Source organism: Mus caroli, unplaced genomic scaffold (genome assembly GCF_978045245.1).
Source record: "Mus caroli unplaced genomic scaffold, Mus_caroli_1 scaffold_8, whole genome shotgun sequence".
NCBI lineage: Eukaryota > Metazoa > Chordata > Mammalia > Rodentia > Muridae > Mus > Mus caroli.
The window spans coordinates 87,498,375-87,516,504 of record NW_028227263.1 but is presented as its reverse complement, the minus strand read 5'-3'; the positions used below and the strand labels follow the sequence as shown (position 1 = coordinate 87,516,504).

The 18,130-nt window shown below is 47.7% G+C and overlaps 7 non-coding genes across 7 annotated transcripts; all 7 read right to left on the bottom strand.

Moving 5' to 3' along the window:
* Nucleotides 1-2,393: 2,393 nt before the first annotated feature.
* On the bottom strand, nt 2,394-2,486 carry LOC147003128 (small nucleolar RNA SNORD116). Its single transcript, XR_015048193.1, has one exon. It is a non-coding gene; the product is annotated as a small nucleolar RNA SNORD116 (small nucleolar RNA).
* Nucleotides 2,487-4,967: 2,481 nt separating this feature from the next.
* Nucleotides 4,968-5,060, bottom strand: LOC147003127 (small nucleolar RNA SNORD116). Its single transcript, XR_015048192.1, has one exon. It is a non-coding gene; the product is annotated as a small nucleolar RNA SNORD116 (small nucleolar RNA).
* A 2,451-nt stretch (nt 5,061-7,511) lies between these two features.
* On the bottom strand, nt 7,512-7,604 carry LOC147003126 (small nucleolar RNA SNORD116). Its single transcript, XR_015048191.1, has one exon. It is a non-coding gene; the product is annotated as a small nucleolar RNA SNORD116 (small nucleolar RNA).
* A 2,477-nt stretch (nt 7,605-10,081) lies between these two features.
* Nucleotides 10,082-10,174, bottom strand: LOC147003125 (small nucleolar RNA SNORD116). The gene has a single exon (XR_015048189.1). It is a non-coding gene; the product is annotated as a small nucleolar RNA SNORD116 (small nucleolar RNA).
* Nucleotides 10,175-12,613: 2,439 nt separating this feature from the next.
* On the bottom strand, nt 12,614-12,706 carry LOC147003124 (small nucleolar RNA SNORD116). The gene has a single exon (XR_015048188.1). It is a non-coding gene; the product is annotated as a small nucleolar RNA SNORD116 (small nucleolar RNA).
* Nucleotides 12,707-15,183: 2,477 nt separating this feature from the next.
* LOC147003123 (small nucleolar RNA SNORD116) lies at nt 15,184-15,276 on the bottom strand. The gene has a single exon (XR_015048199.1). It is a non-coding gene; the product is annotated as a small nucleolar RNA SNORD116 (small nucleolar RNA).
* Nucleotides 15,277-17,788: 2,512 nt separating this feature from the next.
* LOC147003122 (small nucleolar RNA SNORD116) lies at nt 17,789-17,881 on the bottom strand. The gene has a single exon (XR_015048324.1). It is a non-coding gene; the product is annotated as a small nucleolar RNA SNORD116 (small nucleolar RNA).
* Between the last annotated feature and the right edge of the window lie 249 nt (nt 17,882-18,130).

Genomic DNA, 18,130 nt, shown 5'->3' with positions numbered 1-18,130 from the left:
TTGGGGAGAGCAAGGGACTGCAAGACATTGCCCATACACTGCCAGGGGACAATGGGCCGAAGCTCCAAACCTGGGAGAAACCAGAGGCCCTAAGCATGCTCCATATCCCGAAGGGACTGGACGTACAGATGGCAGCAGTTCCCTGCTCCTCCAAGACCAGGACACCTAGAATACATGCAGCAATTGCCATTTTCCTTACCTTTTAACTCAGGTGACCTAGGGCAAGTCAGCCACACCACAACAGTTCGCTGGAGACTCAGTTGGAAGACATCAACACTCAGCCAAAGTTGTGGGGCCATTTCCTCTGTATGTTGCCCATGGACCATGCTGGAAAGGGAATGCAACCCTGTGAAGACAGCACCGAGAACATGCTACCATTACAGTGGGACCCATGCAAAACCAGATGGATTATGGGCTTAACATGTACTATGGGCTTGTCATAGCTCACAGGCACCCTCAACACTCCTGCTCTTACTAACCTGTTCACACTGCCCTTCCAGATCTCCCTTGCTTTTACTCTCAGGCCTTGGATGTGAACATGCCATGCCCTTGGCTCTCAGTGCTTGCTGGGTCCTCAGCTCACTCTAAGGACTTAAGGATGATATGTGAGCTGAAATACATCTACTCAACACTTTCCCTAAAGTCCAGGCCATAAACTACCTCCACCAGTGTCCTGATTATGTTCTCAAGGGAATGAGAGCATCTCTCCAAGCATCCAGTCCGAAATAGCTAATAACAAGGCCAATCACTGGACCACTTGGCTATGCTGAGGAACAATGAGGATGCAGCTCTGAATAAGTTCTCCAGCAAAATTGGGCCTCATATCTAAGCCAAGTAATTTTGATCCTTTCATCATGGCTTCAGTCCTTCTCAGATCAATACATCTGGGTCTTTGCATGAGGCAAAGTCAAACTCCTCTGAGGCTTCAAAATTCCAGCTCCTGGGTAGCAAGCTTAATTGGGCCCAGAAGATAACACTTCTCTCTCTCTCTCTCTCTCTCTCTCTCTCTCTCTCTCTCTCTCTCTCTCTCTCTCTCTCTCTCTCTCTCTCTCTCTCTCTCCCTCTCTCAGTCTTTTACCCCTTGACTTTTCCTTGCCCATGGAAGCTAGTACCTATTTCTGTCCACCTGTCCAGTGCTCATTTAGTCTGTTGTGAAGACTTCCTCCTATCTCAAGAGATTGCTTTTGGCCATCAACCCTGCATTGATCTCTTCCTGGGAAAACTTCTCACAAAATCCTGTACAGCTTCACACACTGAAGCTCAAAAATCCCATTGTGCTGAACTATCCCAGGCCAGGATACCACGTGAATGGAATCATCTTAGTGTATCAAATTCACTCTGCATCCAAGAACTCATTTTCTCCTTGACATTTCCCGTGAGCATGGGTCTAGGGTGGATTTGCAAAACACAATGTGCCCCATTGAAACCTACTTCCTATGCACATTAGCAACTCGTCTTTCCAGAAGAACATGCCCAAAAGTTGAAAAGAACGGTCCCATGACACCTTGGTCTCTAATTTAGAGGGTCTCTCACCAAGATGTTTCTCCTAAGGCTGTGGATTTAAGAACTGTTCCTAGATTTTCCCTTTGACCTTGCCAAGGAGGCTGCCAAGAAAGTCTAAACATCCCAAGGATATCCCTTCAACAACTTCCAAAGGAACAGAACCTACCCAAGAGGAGATTCCTACAAATGTTCTTTCAAAAAACCTATTGAGACACAGGTCTGTAAGTCTCATGCTTCCACCGAGTCCATCAAAGTGCTATCAGTCCTGGTACACAGGTAAGTGTTTAAATGTGGTGCAATCTGACCAGTGAGGTGCCTGTCACCACCTCCATTGCTTAGCTCCTTCTCTATTTCCAAGGCAATTGCCCGAGAATCTTACAAGCCACCAGGGACACAGAGGCTTCTGTTCACCACCTGAACAAACCACAGTCACATTGTCTCAGTTACCTGCTACTGGGTCAAGCTACAATCTACCTGCAGCCTGAAATCTATTGACTCTCTAAAGCAATGCAACAGGGTTTAAATTCATATCAGGGCTTCTGAGAAGCCTGAATCCACTACCAGATATTACCATGTGAAGAACCAAACTTTGGTGCCACTGCCACTGCTACTTTTGCCTCACAGTCTACTTTCCACAATGGCTTGGGCCCTATCCTTGGACCTAGCACGACTCCCTACTGAGTATCTGCCAAGCATCTCCTCAACAGCAAAGTGAGCAGGCCACCTGAGCTTTAGGAGCTGCTGTGTCCTACGCCATGCTTTTTGGCAGAGTAGGGCAAGCACACACCTGTCTCTTCAGACTCTGGCTAGAGCCCGAAGAAGTCAAGAACAATGGAGTGGATGGGCAGCCTGTGCCTGACGCCCATAGCACCTGGGAGACCCAAGATGCTGGACCTCAGTTCCGATGAGAGTGGCGGTACAGAATTTTCACTCATTTTGTTCAGCTTTCCAAGGAATGTTTGACTGGGAATCATCATAGATCCAAGCACATTGGAGTGCATTGCACAAAGTGGTTCCGGTACTCTGGAATGCTCTGGCTTTGGGGAGAGCAAGGGACTGCAAGACATTGCCCATACACTGCAAGGGGACAATGGGCCGAAGCTCCAAACCTGGCAGAAACCAGAGGCCCTAAGCATGCTCCATATCCCGAAGGGACTGGACGTACAGATGGCAGCAGTTCCCTGCTCCTCCAAGACCAGGACACCTAGAATACATGCAGCAATTCCCATGTTCCTTACCTTTTAACTCAGGTGACCTAGGGCAAGTCAGCCACACCACAACCCTTTGCTGGAGACTCAGTTGGAAGACATCAACACTCAGCCAAAGTTGTGGGGCCATTTCCTCTGTATGTTACCCATGGACCATGCTGGAAAGGGAATGCAACCCTGTGAAGACAGCACCGAGAACATGCTACCATTACAGTGGGACCCATGCAAAACCAGATGGATTATGGGCTTACCATGTACTATGGGCTTGTCATAGCTCACAGGCACCCTCAACACTCCTGCTCTTACCAACCTCTTCACACTGCCCTTCCAGATCTCCCTTGCTTTTACTCTCAGGCCTTGGAAGTGAAGATGTCATGCCCTTGGCTCTCAGTGCTTTCTGGGTCCTCAGCTCACTCTAAGGACTTAAGGATGATATGTGAGCTGAAATACAGCTACTCAACACTTTCCCTAAAGTCCAGGCCATCAACTACCTCCACCAGTGTCCTGATTATGTTCTCAAGGGTATGAGAGCATCTCTCCAAGCATCCAGTCCGAAACACCTAATAACAAGGCCAATCACTGGTCCACTTGGCTATGCTGAGGAACAATGAGGATGCAGCTCAGAATAAGTTCTCCAGCAACATTGGGCCTCTTTGGATATCTAAGCCAACTAATTTTGATCCTTCCATCATGGCTCCAGTCCTTCTCTGATCAATACATCTGGGTCTTGGCATGAGGCAAATTCAAACTCCTCTCAGGCTTCAAAATTCCAGCACCTGGGTAGCAAGTTTAATTTGTCCCAGAAGATAACACTTCTCTCTCTCTCTCTCTCTCTCTCTCTCTCTCTCTCTCTCTCTCTCTCTCTCTCTCTCTCTCTCTCTCTCTCTCTCTCTCTCTCTCTCTCCCTCCCTCTCTCTCTCTCCCCCTCTCTCAGTCTTTTACCCCTTGACTTTTCCTTGCCCATGGAAGCTAGTACCTATTTCTGTCCACCTGTCCAGTGCTCAATTAGTCCATTGTGAAGACTTCCTCCTATCTCAAGAGATTGCTTTTGGCCATCCACCCTGCATTGATCTCTTTATGGCAAAACTTCTCACACCATCCTGTACAGCTTCCCACATTGAAGCTCAAAAATCCCATTGAGCTGAACTATCCCAGGCCAGGATACCACGTGAATGGAATCATCTTAGTGTATCAAATTCACTCTGCATCCAAGAACTCATTTTCTCCTTGACATTTCCCGTGAGCATGGGTCTAGGGTGGATTTGCAAAACAACATGTGCCCAGTTGCAACCTCCTTCCTATGCACATTAGCAACTTGTCTTTCCAGAAGATCATGCCCAAAAGTCGAACAGCAAGGTCCCATGACACCTTGGTCTCTAATTTAGGGGATCTATCACCAAGATATTTCTCCTAAGGCTGTGGATGCAAGAACTGTTCCTAGACTTTCCTTTGACCTTGCCAAGGAGGCTGCCAAGAAAGTCCAAACATTCCAAGGATATCCCTTCAACAACTTCCAAAGCAACAGAACCTACCCAAGAGGAGATTCCTACAAATGTTCTTTCAAAAAACCTATTGAGACACAGGTCTGTAAGTCTCATGCTTCCACTGAGTCCATCAAAGTGCTATCAGTCCTGGTACACAGGTAAGTGTTTAAATGTGGTGCAATCTGACCAGTGAGGTGCCTGTCACCACCTCCATTGCTTAGCTCCTTCTCTATTTCCAAGGCAAATGCCCGAGAATCTTACAAGCCACCAGGGACACAGAGGCTTCTGTTCACCACCTGAACAGACCACAGTCACATTGTCTCAGTTACCTGCTACTGGGTCAAACTACAATCTACCTGCATCCTGAAATCTATTGACTCTCTAAAGCAATGCAACAGGGTTAAATTTCATATCAGGGCTTCTGAGAAGCCTGAATCCACTACCAGATATTACCATGTGAAGAACCAAACTTTGGTGCCACTGCCACTGCTACTTTTGCCTCACAGTCTACTTTCCACAATGGCTTTGGCCCTATCCTTGGACCTAGCACGACTCCCTACTGAGTATCTGCCAAGCATCTCCTCAACAGCAAAATGAGCATGCCACCTGAGCTTTAGGAGCTGCGGTGTGATACGCCACGCTTTTTGGCAGAGAAGGGCAAGCACACACCTGTCTCTGCAGACTCTGGCTAGAGCCCGAAGAAGTCAAGAACAATGGAGTGGATGGGCAGCCTGTGCCTGACGCCCATAGCACCTGGGAGACCCAAGATGCTGGACCTCAGTTCCGATGAGAGTGGCGGTACAGAATTTTCACTCATTTTGTTCAGCTTTCCAAGGAATGTTTGACTGGGAATCATCATAGATCCAAGCACATTGGAGTGCATTGCACAAAGTGGTTCCGGTACTCTGGAATGTTCTGGCTTTGGGGAGAGCAAGGGACTGCAAGACATTGCCCATACACTGCCAGGGGACAATGGGCCGAAGCTCCAAACCTGGGAGAAACCAGAGGCCCTAAGCATGCTCCATATCCCGAAGGGACTGGACGTACAGATGGCAGCAGTTCCCTGCTCCTCCAAGACCAGGACACCTAGAATACATGCAGCAATTGCCATTTTCCTTACCTTTTAACTCAGGTGACCTAGGGCAAGTCAGCCACACCACAACAGTTCGCTGGAGACTCAGTTGGAAGACATCAACACTCAGCCAAAGTTGTGGGGCCATTTCCTCTGTATGTTGCCCATGGACCATGCTGGAAAGGGAATGCAACCCTGTGAAGACAGCACCGAGAACATGCTACCATTACAGTGGGACCCATGCAAAACCAGATGGATTATGGGCTTAACATGTACTATGGGCTTGTCATAGCTCACAGGCACCCTCAACACTCCTGCTCTTACTAACCTGTTCACACTGCCCTTCCAGATCTCCCTTGCTTTTACTCTCAGGCCTTGGATGTGAACATGCCATGCCCTTGGCTCTCAGTGCTTGCTGGGTCCTCAGCTCACTCTAAGGACTTAAGGATGATATGTGAGCTGAAATACATCTACTCAACACTTTCCCTAAAGTCCAGGCCATAAACTACCTCCACCAGTGTCCTGATTATGTTCTCAAGGGAATGAGAGCATCTCTCCAAGCATCCAGTCCGAAATAGCTAATAACAAGGCCAATCACTGGACCACTTGGCTATGCTGAGGAACAATGAGGATGCAGCTCTGAATAAGTTCTCCAGCAAAATTGGGCCTCATATCTAAGCCAAGTAATTTTGATCCTTTCATCATGGCTCCAGTCCTTCTCAGATCAATACATCTGGGTCTTTGCATGAGGCAAAGTCAAACTCCTCTGAGGCTTCAAAATTCCAGCTCCTGGGTAGCAAGCTTAATTGGGCCCAGAAGATAACACTTCTCTCTCTCTCTCTCTCTCTCTCTCTCTCTCTCTCTCTCTCTCTCTCTCTCTCTCTCTCTCTCTCTCTCTCTCTCTCTCTCTCCCTCTCTCAGTCTTTTACCCCTTGACTTTTCCTTGCCCATGGAAGCTAGTACCTATTTCTGTCCACCTGTCCAGTGCTCATTTAGTCTGTTGTGAAGACTTCCTCCTATCTCAAGAGATTGCTTTTGGCCATCAACCCTGCATTGATCTCTTCCTGGGAAAACTTCTCACAAAATCCTGTACAGCTTCACACACTGAAGCTCAAAAATCCCATTGTGCTGAACTATCCCAGGCCAGGATACCACGTGAATGGAATCATCTTAGTGTATCAAATTCACTCTGCATCCAAGAACTCATTTTCTCCTTGACATTTCCCGTGAGCATGGGTCTAGGGTGGATTTGCAAAACACAATGTGCCCCATTGAAACCTACTTCCTATGCACATTAGCAACTCGTCTTTCCAGAAGAACATGCCCAAAAGTTGAAAAGAACGGTCCCATGACACCTTGGTCTCTAATTTAGAGGGTCTCTCACCAAGATGTTTCTCCTAAGGCTGTGGATTTAAGAACTGTTCCTAGATTTTCCCTTTGACCTTGCCAAGGAGGCTGCCAAGAAAGTCTAAACATCCCAAGGATATCCCTTCAACAACTTCCAAAGGAACAGAACCTACCCAAGAGGAGATTCCTACAAATGTTCTTTCAAAAAACCTATTGAGACACAGGTCTGTAAGTCTCATGCTTCCACCGAGTCCATCAAAGTGCTATCAGTCCTGGTACACAGGTAAGTGTTTAAATGTGGTGCAATCTGACCAGTGAGGTGCCTGTCACCACCTCCATTGCTTAGCTCCTTCTCTATTTCCAAGGCAATTGCCCGAGAATCTTACAAGCCACCAGGGACACAGAGGCTTCTGTTCACCACCTGAACAAACCACAGTCACATTGTCTCAGTTACCTGCTACTGGGTCAAGCTACAATCTACCTGCAGCCTGAAATCTATTGACTCTCTAAAGCAATGCAACAGGGTTTAAATTCATATCAGGGCTTCTGAGAAGCCTGAATCCACTACCAGATATTACCATGTGAAGAACCAAACTTTGGTGCCACTGCCACTGCTACTTTTGCCTCACAGTCTACTTTCCACAATGGCTTGGGCCCTATCCTTGGACCTAGCACGACTCCCTACTGAGTATCTGCCAAGCATCTCCTCAACAGCAAAGTGAGCAGGCCACCTGAGCTTTAGGAGCTGCTGTGTCCTACGCCATGCTTTTTGGCAGAGTAGGGCAAGCACACACCTGTCTCTTCAGACTCTGGCTAGAGCCCGAAGAAGTCAAGAACAATGGAGTGGATGGGCAGCCTGTGCCTGACGCCCATAGCACCTGGGAGACCCAAGATGCTGGACCTCAGTTCCGATGAGAGTGGCGGTACAGAATTTTCACTCATTTTGTTCAGCTTTCCAAGGAATGTTTGACTGGGAATCATCATAGATCCAAGCACATTGGAGTGCATTGCACAAAGTGGTTCCGGTACTCTGGAATGCTCTGGCTTTGGGGAGAGCAAGGGACTGCAAGACATTGCCCATACACTGCAAGGGGACAATGGGCCGAAGCTCCAAACCTGGCAGAAACCAGAGGCCCTAAGCATGCTCCATATCCCGAAGGGACTGGACGTACATATGGCAGCAGTTCCCTGCTCCTCCAAGACCAGGACACCTAGAATACATGCAGCAATTCCCATGTTCCTTACCTTTTAACTCAGGTGACCTAGGGCAAGTCAGCCACACCACAACCCTTTGTTGGAGACTCAGTTGGAAGACATCAACACTCAGCCAAAGTTGTGGGGCCATTTCCTCTGTATGTTACCCATGGACCATGCTGGAAAGGGAATGCAACCCTGTGAAGACAGCACAGAGAACATGCTACCATTACAGTGGGACCCATGCAAAACCAGATGGATTATGGGCTTACCATGTACTATGGGCTTGTCATAGCTCACAGGCACCCTCAACACTCCTGCTCTTACCAACCTCTTCACACTGCCCTTCCAGATCTCCCTTGCTTTTACTCTCAGGCCTTGGAAGTGAAGATGTCATGCCCTTGGCTCTCAGTGCTTTCTGGGTCCTCAGCTCACTCTAAGGACTTAAGGATGATATGTGAGCTGAAATACAGCTACTCAACACTTTCCCTAAAGTCCAGGCCATCAACTACCTCCACCAGTGTCCTGATTATGTTCTCAAGGGTATGAGAGCATCTCTCCAAGCATCCAGTCCGAAACACCTAATAACAAGGCCAATCACTGGTCCACTTGGCTATGCTGAGGAACAATGAGGATGCAGCTCAGAATAAGTTCTCCAGCAACATTGGGCCTCTTTGGATATCTAAGCCAACTAATTTTGATCCTTCCATCATGGCTCCAGTCCTTCTCTGATCAATACATCTGGGTCTTGGCATGAGGCAAATTCAAACTCCTCTCAGGCTTCAAAATTCCAGCACCTGGGTAGCAAGTTTAATTTGTCCCAGAAGATAACACTTCTCTCTCTCTCTCTCTCTCTCTCTCTCTCTCTCTCTCTCTCTCTCTCTCTCTCTCTCTCTCTCTCTCTCTCTCTCTCTCTCTCTCCCTCCCTCTCTCTCTCTCCCCCTCTCTCAGTCTTTTACCCCTTGACTTTTCCTTGCCCATGGAAGCTAGTACCTATTTCTGTCCACCTGTCCAGTGCTCAATTAGTCCATTGTGAAGACTTCCTCCTATCTCAAGAGATTGCTTTTGGCCATCCACCCTGCATTGATCTCTTTATGGGAAAACTTCTCACACCATCCTGTACAGCTTCCCACATTGAAGCTCAAAAATCCCATTGAGCTGAACTATCCCAGGCCAGGATACCACGTGAATGGAATCATCTTAGTGTATCAAATTCACTCTGCATCCAAGAACTCATTTTCTCCTTGACATTTCCCGTGAGCATGGGTCTAGGGTGGATTTGCAAAACAACATGTGCCCAGTTGCAACCTCCTTCCTATGCACATTAGCAACTTGTCTTTCCAGAAGATCATGCCCAAAAGTCGAACAGCAAGGTCCCATGACACCTTGGTCTCTAATTTAGGGGATCTATCACCAAGATATTTCTCCTAAGGCTGTGGATGCAAGAACTGTTCCTAGACTTTCCTTTGACCTTGCCAAGGAGGCTGCCAAGAAAGTCCAAACATTCCAAGGATATCCCTTCAACAACTTCCAAAGCAACAGAACCTACCCAAGAGGAGATTCCTACAAATGTTCTTTCAAAAAACCTATTGAGACACAGGTCTGTAAGTCTCATGCTTCCACTGAGTCCATCAAAGTGCTATCAGTCCTGGTACACAGGTAAGTGTTTAAATGTGGTGCAATCTGACCAGTGAGGTGCCTGTCACCACCTCCATTGCTTAGCTCCTTCTCTATTTCCAAGGCAAATGCCCGAGAATCTTACAAGCCACCAGGGACACAGAGGCTTCTGTTCACCACCTGAACAGACCACAGTCACATTGTCTCAGTTACCTGCTACTGGGTCAAACTACAATCTACCTGCATCCTGAAATCTATTGACTCTCTAAAGCAATGCAACAGGGTTAAATTTCATATCAGGGCTTCTGAGAAGCCTGAATCCACTACCAGATATTACCATGTGAAGAACCAAACTTTGGTGCCACTGCCACTGCTACTTTTGCCTCACAGTCTACTTTCCACAATGGCTTTGGCCCTATCCTTGGACCTAGCACGACTCCCTACTGAGTATCTGCCAAGCATCTCCTCAACAGCAAAATGAGCATGCCACCTGAGCTTTAGGAGCTGCGGTGTGATACGCCACGCTTTTTGGCAGAGAAAGGCAAGCACACACCTGTCTCTGCAGACTCTGGCTAGAGCCCGAAGAAGTCAAGAACAATGGAGTGGATGGGCAGCCTGTGCCTGACGCCCATAGCACCTGGGAGACCCAAGATGCTGGACCTCAGTTCCGATGAGAGTGGCGGTACAGAATTTTCACTCATTTTGTTCAGCTTTCCAAGGAATGTTTGACTGGGAATCATCATAGATCCAAGCACATTGGAGTGCATTGCACAAAGTGGTTCCGGTACTCTGGAATGTTCTGGCTTTGGGGAGAGCAAGGGACTGCAAGACATTGCCCATACACTGCCAGGGGACAATGGGCCGAAGCTCCAAACCTGGGAGAAACCAGAGGCCCTAAGCATGCTCCATATCCCGAAGGGACTGGACGTACAGATGGCAGCAGTTCCCTGCTCCTCCAAGACCAGGACACCTAGAATACATGCAGCAATTGCCATTTTCCTTACCTTTTAACTCAGGTGACCTAGGGCAAGTCAGCCACACCACAACAGTTCGCTGGAGACTCAGTTGGAAGACATCAACACTCAGCCAAAGTTGTGGGGCCATTTCCTCTGTATGTTGCCCATGGACCATGCTGGAAAGGGAATGCAACCCTGTGAAGACAGCACCGAGAACATGCTACCATTACAGTGGGACCCATGCAAAACCAGATGGATTATGGGCTTAACATGTACTATGGGCTTGTCATAGCTCACAGGCACCCTCAACACTCCTGCTCTTACTAACCTGTTCACACTGCCCTTCCAGATCTCCCTTGCTTTTACTCTCAGGCCTTGGATGTGAACATGCCATGCCCTTGGCTCTCAGTGCTTGCTGGGTCCTCAGCTCACTCTAAGGACTTAAGGATGATATGTGAGCTGAAATACATCTACTCAACACTTTCCCTAAAGTCCAGGCCATAAACTACCTCCACCAGTGTCCTGATTATGTTCTCAAGGGAATGAGAGCATCTCTCCAAGCATCCAGTCCGAAATAGCTAATAACAAGGCCAATCACTGGACCACTTGGCTATGCTGAGGAACAATGAGGATGCAGCTCTGAATAAGTTCTCCAGCAAAATTGGGCCTCATATCTAAGCCAAGTAATTTTGATCCTTTCATCATGGCTCCAGTCCTTCTCAGATCAATACATCTGGGTCTTTGCATGAGGCAAAGTCAAACTCCTCTGAGGCTTCAAAATTCCAGCTTCTGGGTAGCAAGCTTAATTGGGCCCAGAAGATAACACTTCTCTCTCTCTCTCTCTCTCTCTCTCTCTCTCTCTCTCTCTCTCTCTCTCTCTCTCTCTCTCTCTCTCTCTCCCTCTCTCAGTCTTTTACCCCTTGACTTTTCCTTGCCCATGGAAGCTAGTACCTATTTCTGTCCACCTGTCCAGTGCTCATTTAGTCTGTTGTGAAGACTTCCTCCTATCTCAAGAGATTGCTTTTGGCCATCAACCCTGCATTGATCTCTTCCTGGGAAAACTTCTCACAAAATCCTGTACAGCTTCACACACTGAAGCTCAAAAATCCCATTGTGCTGAACTATCCCAGGCCAGGATACCACGTGAATGGAATCATCTTAGTGTATCAAATTCACTCTGCATCCAAGAACTCATTTTCTCCTTGACATTTCCCGTGAGCATGGGTCTAGGGTGGATTTGCAAAACACAATGTGCCCCATTGAAACCTACTTCCTATGCACATTAGCAACTCGTCTTTCCAGAAGAACATGCCCAAAAGTTGAAAAGAACGGTCCCATGACACCTTGGTCTCTAATTTAGAGGGTCTCTCACCAAGATGTTTCTCCTAAGGCTGTGGATTTAAGAACTGTTCCTAGATTTTCCCTTTGACCTTGCCAAGGAGGCTGCCAAGAAAGTCTAAACATCCCAAGGATATCCCTTCAACAACTTCCAAAGGAACAGAACCTACCCAAGAGGAGATTCCTACAAATGTTCTTTCAAAAAACCTATTGAGACACAGGTCTGTAAGTCTCATGCTTCCACCGAGTCCATCAAAGTGCTATCAGTCCTGGTACACAGGTAAGTGTTTAAATGTGGTGCAATCTGACCAGTGAGGTGCCTGTCACCACCTCCATTGCTTAGCTCCTTCTCTATTTCCAAGGCAATTGCCCGAGAATCTTACAAGCCACCAGGGACACAGAGGCTTCTGTTCACCACCTGAACAAACCACAGTCACATTGTCTCAGTTACCTGCTACTGGGTCAAGCTACAATCTACCTGCAGCCTGAAATCTATTGACTCTCTAAAGCAATGCAACAGGGTTTAAATTCATATCAGGGCTTCTGAGAAGCCTGAATCCACTACCAGATATTACCATGTGAAGAACCAAACTTTGGTGCCACTGCCACTGCTACTTTTGCCTCACAGTCTACTTTCCACAATGGCTTGGGCCCTATCCTTGGACCTAGCACGACTCCCTACTGAGTATCTGCCAAGCATCTCCTCAACAGCAAAGTGAGCAGGCCACCTGAGCTTTAGGAGCTGCTGTGTCCTACGCCATGCTTTTTGGCAGAGTAGGGCAAGCACACACCTGTCTCTTCAGACTCTGGCTAGAGCCCGAAGAAGTCAAGAACAATGGAGTGGATGGGCAGCCTGTGCCTGACGCCCATAGCACCTGGGAGACCCAAGATGCTGGACCTCAGTTCCGATGAGAGTGGCGGTACAGAATTTTCACTCATTTTGTTCAGCTTTCCAAGGAATGTTTGACTGGGAATCATCATAGATCCAAGCACATTGGAGTGCATTGCACAAAGTGGTTCCGGTACTCTGGAATGCTCTGGCTTTGGGGAGAGCAAGGGACTGCAAGACATTGCCCATACACTGCAAGGGGACAATGGGCCGAAGCTCCAAACCTGGCAGAAACCAGAGGCCCTAAGCATGCTCCATATCCCGAAGGGACTGGACGTACATATGGCAGCAGTTCCCTGCTCCTCCAAGACCAGGACACCTAGAATACATGCAGCAATTCCCATGTTCCTTACCTTTTAACTCAGGTGACCTAGGGCAAGTCAGCCACACCACAACCCTTTGTTGGAGAATCAGTTGGAAGACATCAACACTCAGCCAAAGTTGTGGGGCCATTTCCTCTGTATGTTACCCATGGACCATGCTGGAAAGGGAATGCAACCCTGTGAAGACAGCACAGAGAACATGCTACCATTACAGTGGGACCCATGCAAAACCAGATGGATTATGGGCTTACCATGTACTATGGGCTTGTCATAGCTCACAGGCACCCTCAACACTCCTGCTCTTACCAACCTCTTCACACTGCCCTTCCAGATCTCCCTTGCTTTTACTCTCAGGCCTTGGAAGTGAAGATGTCATGCCCTTGGCTCTCAGTGCTTTCTGGGTCCTCAGCTCACTCTAAGGACTTAAGGATGATATGTGAGCTGAAATACAGCTACTCAACACTTTCCCTAAAGTCCAGGCCATCAACTACCTCCACCAGTGTCCTGATTATGTTCTCAAGGGTATGAGAGCATCTCTCCAAGCATCCAGTCCGAAACACCTAATAACAAGGCCAATCACTGGTCCACTTGGCTATGCTGAGGAACAATGAGGATGCAGCTCAGAATAAGTTCTCCAGCAACATTGGGCCTCTTTGGATATCTAAGCCAACTAATTTTGATCCTTCCATCATGGCTCCAGTCCTTCTCTGATCAATACATCTGGGTCTTGGCATGAGGCAAATTCAAACTCCTCTCAGGCTTCAAAATTCCAGCACCTGGGTAGCAAGTTTAATTTGTCCCAGAAGATAACACTTCTCTCTCTCTCTCTCTCTCTCTCTCTCTCTCTCTCTCTCTCTCTCTCTCTCTCTCTCTCTCTCTCTCTCTCTCTCTCTCTCTCTCCCTCCCTCTCTCTCTCTCCCCCTCTCTCAGTCTTTTACCCCTTGACTTTTCCTTGCCCATGGAAGCTAGTACCTATTTCTGTCCACCTGTCCAGTGCTCAATTAGTCCATTGTGAAGACTTCCTCCTATCTCAAGAGATTGCTTTTGGCCATCCACCCTGCATTGATCTCTTTATGGGAAAACTTCTCACACCATCCTGTACAGCTTCCCACATTGAAGCTCAAAAATCCCATTGAGCTGAACTATCCCAGGCCAGGATACCACGTGAATGGAATCATCTTAGTGTATCAAATTCACTCTGCATCCAAGAACTCATTTTCTCCTTGACATTTCCCGTGAGCATGGGTCTAGGGTGGATTTGCAAAACAACATGTGCCCAGTTGCAACCTCCTTCCTATGCACATTAGCAACTTGTCTTTCCAGAAGATCATGCCCAAAAGTCGAACAGCAAGGTCCCATGACACCTTGGTCTCTAATTTAGGGGATCTATCACCAAGATATTTCTCCTAAGGCTGTGGATGCAAGAACTGTTCCTAGACTTTCCTTTGACCTTGCCAAGGAGGCTGCCAAGAAAGTCCAAACATTCCAAGGATATCCCTTCAACAACTTCCAAAGCAACAGAACCTACCCAAGAGGAGATTCCTACAAATGTTCTTTCAAAAAACCTATTGAGACACAGGTCTGTAAGTCTCATGCTTCCACCGAGTCCATCAAAGTGCTATCAGTCCTGGTACACAGGTAAGTGTTTAAATGTGGTGCAATCTGACCAGTGAGGTGCCTGTCACCACCTCCATTGCTTAGCTCCTTCTCTATTTCCAAGGCAATTGCCCGAGAATCTTACAAGCCACCAGGGACACAGAGGCTTCTGTTCACCACCTGAACAGACCACAGTCACATTGTCTCAGTTACCTGCTACTGGGTCAAGCTACAATCTACCTGCAGCCTGAAATCTATTGACTCTCTAAAGCAATGCAACAGGATTAAAATTCATATCAGGGCTTCTGAGAAGCCTGAATCCACTGCCAGATATTACCATGTGAAGAAACAAACTTTGGTGCCACTGCCACTGCTACTTTTGCCTCACAGTCTACTTTCAACAATGGCTTGGGCCCTATCCTTGGCCCTAGCACGACTCCCTACTGAGTATCTGCCAAGCATCTCCTCAACAGCAAAGTGAGCATGCCACCTGAGCTTTAGAAGCTGCTGTGTCCTACGCCATGCTTTTTGGTAGAGTATGGCAAGCACACACCTGTCTCTGCAGACTCTGGCTTGAGCCCGAAGAAGTCAAGAACAATGGAGTGGATGGGCAGCCTGTGCCTGACGCCCATAGCACCTGGGAGACCCAAGATGCTGGACCTCAGTCCCGATGAGAGTGGCGGTACAGAATTTTCACTCATTTTGTTCAGATTTCCAAGGAATGTTTGACTGGGAATCATCATAGATCCAAGCACATTGGAGTGCATTGCAAAAAGTGGTTCCGGTACTCTGGAATGCTCTGGCTTTGGGGAGAGCAAGGGACTGCAAGACATTGCCCATACACTGCCAGGGGACAATGGGCCGAATCTCCAAACCTGGGAGAAACAAGAGGCCCTAAGCATGCTCCCTATACCGAAGGGACTGGACGTACAGATGGCAGCAGTTCCCTGCTCCTCCAAGACCAGGACACCTAGAATACATGCAGCAATTCCCATGTTCCTTACCTTTTAACTCAGGTGAACTAGGGCAAGTCAGCCACACCACAACTCTTTGCTGGAGACTCAGTTGGAAGACATCAACACTCAGCCAAAGTTGTGGGGCCATTTCCTCTGTATGTTGCCCATGGACCATGCTGGAAAAGGAATGCAACCCTGTGAAGACAGCACAGAGAACATGCTACCATTACAGTGAGACCCATGCAAAACCAGATGGATTATGGGCTTACCATATACTATGGGCTTGTCATAGCTCACAGGCACCCTCAACACTCCTGCTCTTACCAACCTCTTCACACTGCCCTTCCAGATCTCCCTTGCTTTTACTCTCAGGCCTTGGATGTGAACATGCCATGCCTTTGGCTCTCAGTGCTTGCTGGGTCCTCAGCTCATTCTAAGGACTTAAGGATGATATGTGAGCTGAAATACAGCTACTCAACATTTTCCCTAAAGTCCAGGACATCAACTACCTCCACCAGTGTCCTGAGAATGTTCTCAAGGGAATGAGAGCATCTCTAAAAGCATCCAGTCTGAAACAGCTAATAACAAGGCCAATCACTGGTCCACTTGGCTATGCTGAGGAACAATAAGGATGCAGCTCTGAATAAGTTCTCTAGCAAAATTGGGCCTCATTGGATATCTAAGCCAACTAATTTTGATCCTTCCATCATGGCTCCAGTCCTTCTCTGATCAATACATCTGGGTCTTTGCATGAGGCAAAGTCAAACTCCTCTGAGGCTTCAAAATTCCAGCTCCTGGGTAGCAAGCTTAATTGGGCCCAGAAGATAACACTTCTCTCTCTCTCTCTCAGTCTCTCTTTCTCTCTCTCTCTCTCTCTCTCTCTCTCTCTCTCTCTCTCTCTCTCTCTCTCTCTCTCTCTCTCTCTCTCCGTCTCTCTCTCTCTCTCTCTCTTTGTCTCTCTCTCTCTCTCCCCCTCTCTCAGTCTTTTACCCCTTGACTTTTCCTTGCCCATGGAAGCTAGTAGCTATTTCTGTCCACCTGTCCAGTGCTCATTTTGTGTGTTGTGAAGACTTCCTCCTATCTCAAGAGATTGCTTTTGGCCATCCACCTTGCATTGATCTCTTCCTGGGAAAACTTCTCATACCATCCTGTACAGCTTCCCACACTGAAGCTCAAAAATCCCATTGTGCTGAACTATCCCAGGCCAGGATACCACGTGAATGGAATCATCTTAGTGTATCAAATTCACTCTGCATCCAAGAATTCATTTTCTCCTTGACATTTCCCGTGAGCATGGGTCTAGGGTGGATTTGCAAAACACCATGTGCCCCATTGCAACCTCCTTCCTATGCACATTAGCAACATGTCTTTCCAGAAGATCATGCCCAAAAGTCGAATAGAAAGGTCCCATGACACCTTGGTCTCTAATTTAGAGGGTCTATCACCAAGATATTTCTCCTAAGGCTGTGGATGCAAGAACTGTTCCTAGACTTTCCCTTTGACCTTGCCAAGGAGGCTGCCAAGAAAGTCCAAACATTCCAAGGATATCCCTTCAACAACTTCCAAAGCAACAGAACCTACCCAAGAGGAGATTCCTACAAATGTTCTTTCAAAAAACCTATTGAGACACAGGTCTGTAAGTCTCATGCTTCCACCCAGTCCATCAAAGTGCTATCAGTCCTGGTACACAGGTAAGTGTTTAAATGTGGTGCAATCTGACCAGTGAGGTGCCTGTCACCACCTCCATTTCTTAGCTCCTTCTCTATTTCCAAGGCAATTGCCCGAGAATCTTACAAGCCACCAGGGACACAGAGGCTTCTGTTCACCACCTGAACAGACCACAGTCACATTGTCTCAGTTACCTGCTACTGGGTCAAACTACAATCTACCTGCAGCCTGAAATCTATTGACTCTCTAAAGCAATGCAACAGGGTTAAATTTCATATCAGGGTTTCTGAGAAGCCTGAATCCACTACCAGATATTACCATGTGAAGAACCAAACTTTGGTGCCACTGCCACTGCTACTTTTGCCTCACAGTCTACTTTCCACAATGGCTTGGGCCCTATCCTTGGACCAAGAACGACTCCCTACTGAGTATCTGCCAAGCATCTCTTCAACAGCAAAGTGAGCATGCCACCTGAGATTTAGGAGCTGCTGTGTCCTACGCCACGCTTTTTGGCAGAGTAGGGCAAGCACACACCTGTCTCTGCAGACTCTGGCTAGAGCCCGAAGAAGTCAATAACAATGGAGTGGATGGGCAGCCTGTGCCTGACGCCCATAGCACCTGGGAGACCCAAGATGCTGGACCTCAGTCCCGATGAGAGTGGCGGTACAGAATTTTCACTCATTTCGTTCAGCTTTCCAAGGAATGTTTGACTGGGAATCATCATAGATCCAAGCACATTGGAGTGCATTGCACAAAGTGGTTCCGGTACTCTGGAATGCTCTGGCTTTGGGGAGAGCAAGGGACTGCAAGACATTGCCCATACACTGCCAGGGGACAATGGGCCGAAGCTCCAAACCTGGGAGAAACCAGAGGCCCTAAGCATGCTCCATATCCCAAAGGGACTGGACGTACAGATGGCAGCAGTTCCCTGCTCCTCCAAGACCAGGACACCTAGAATACATGCAGCAATTGCCATTTT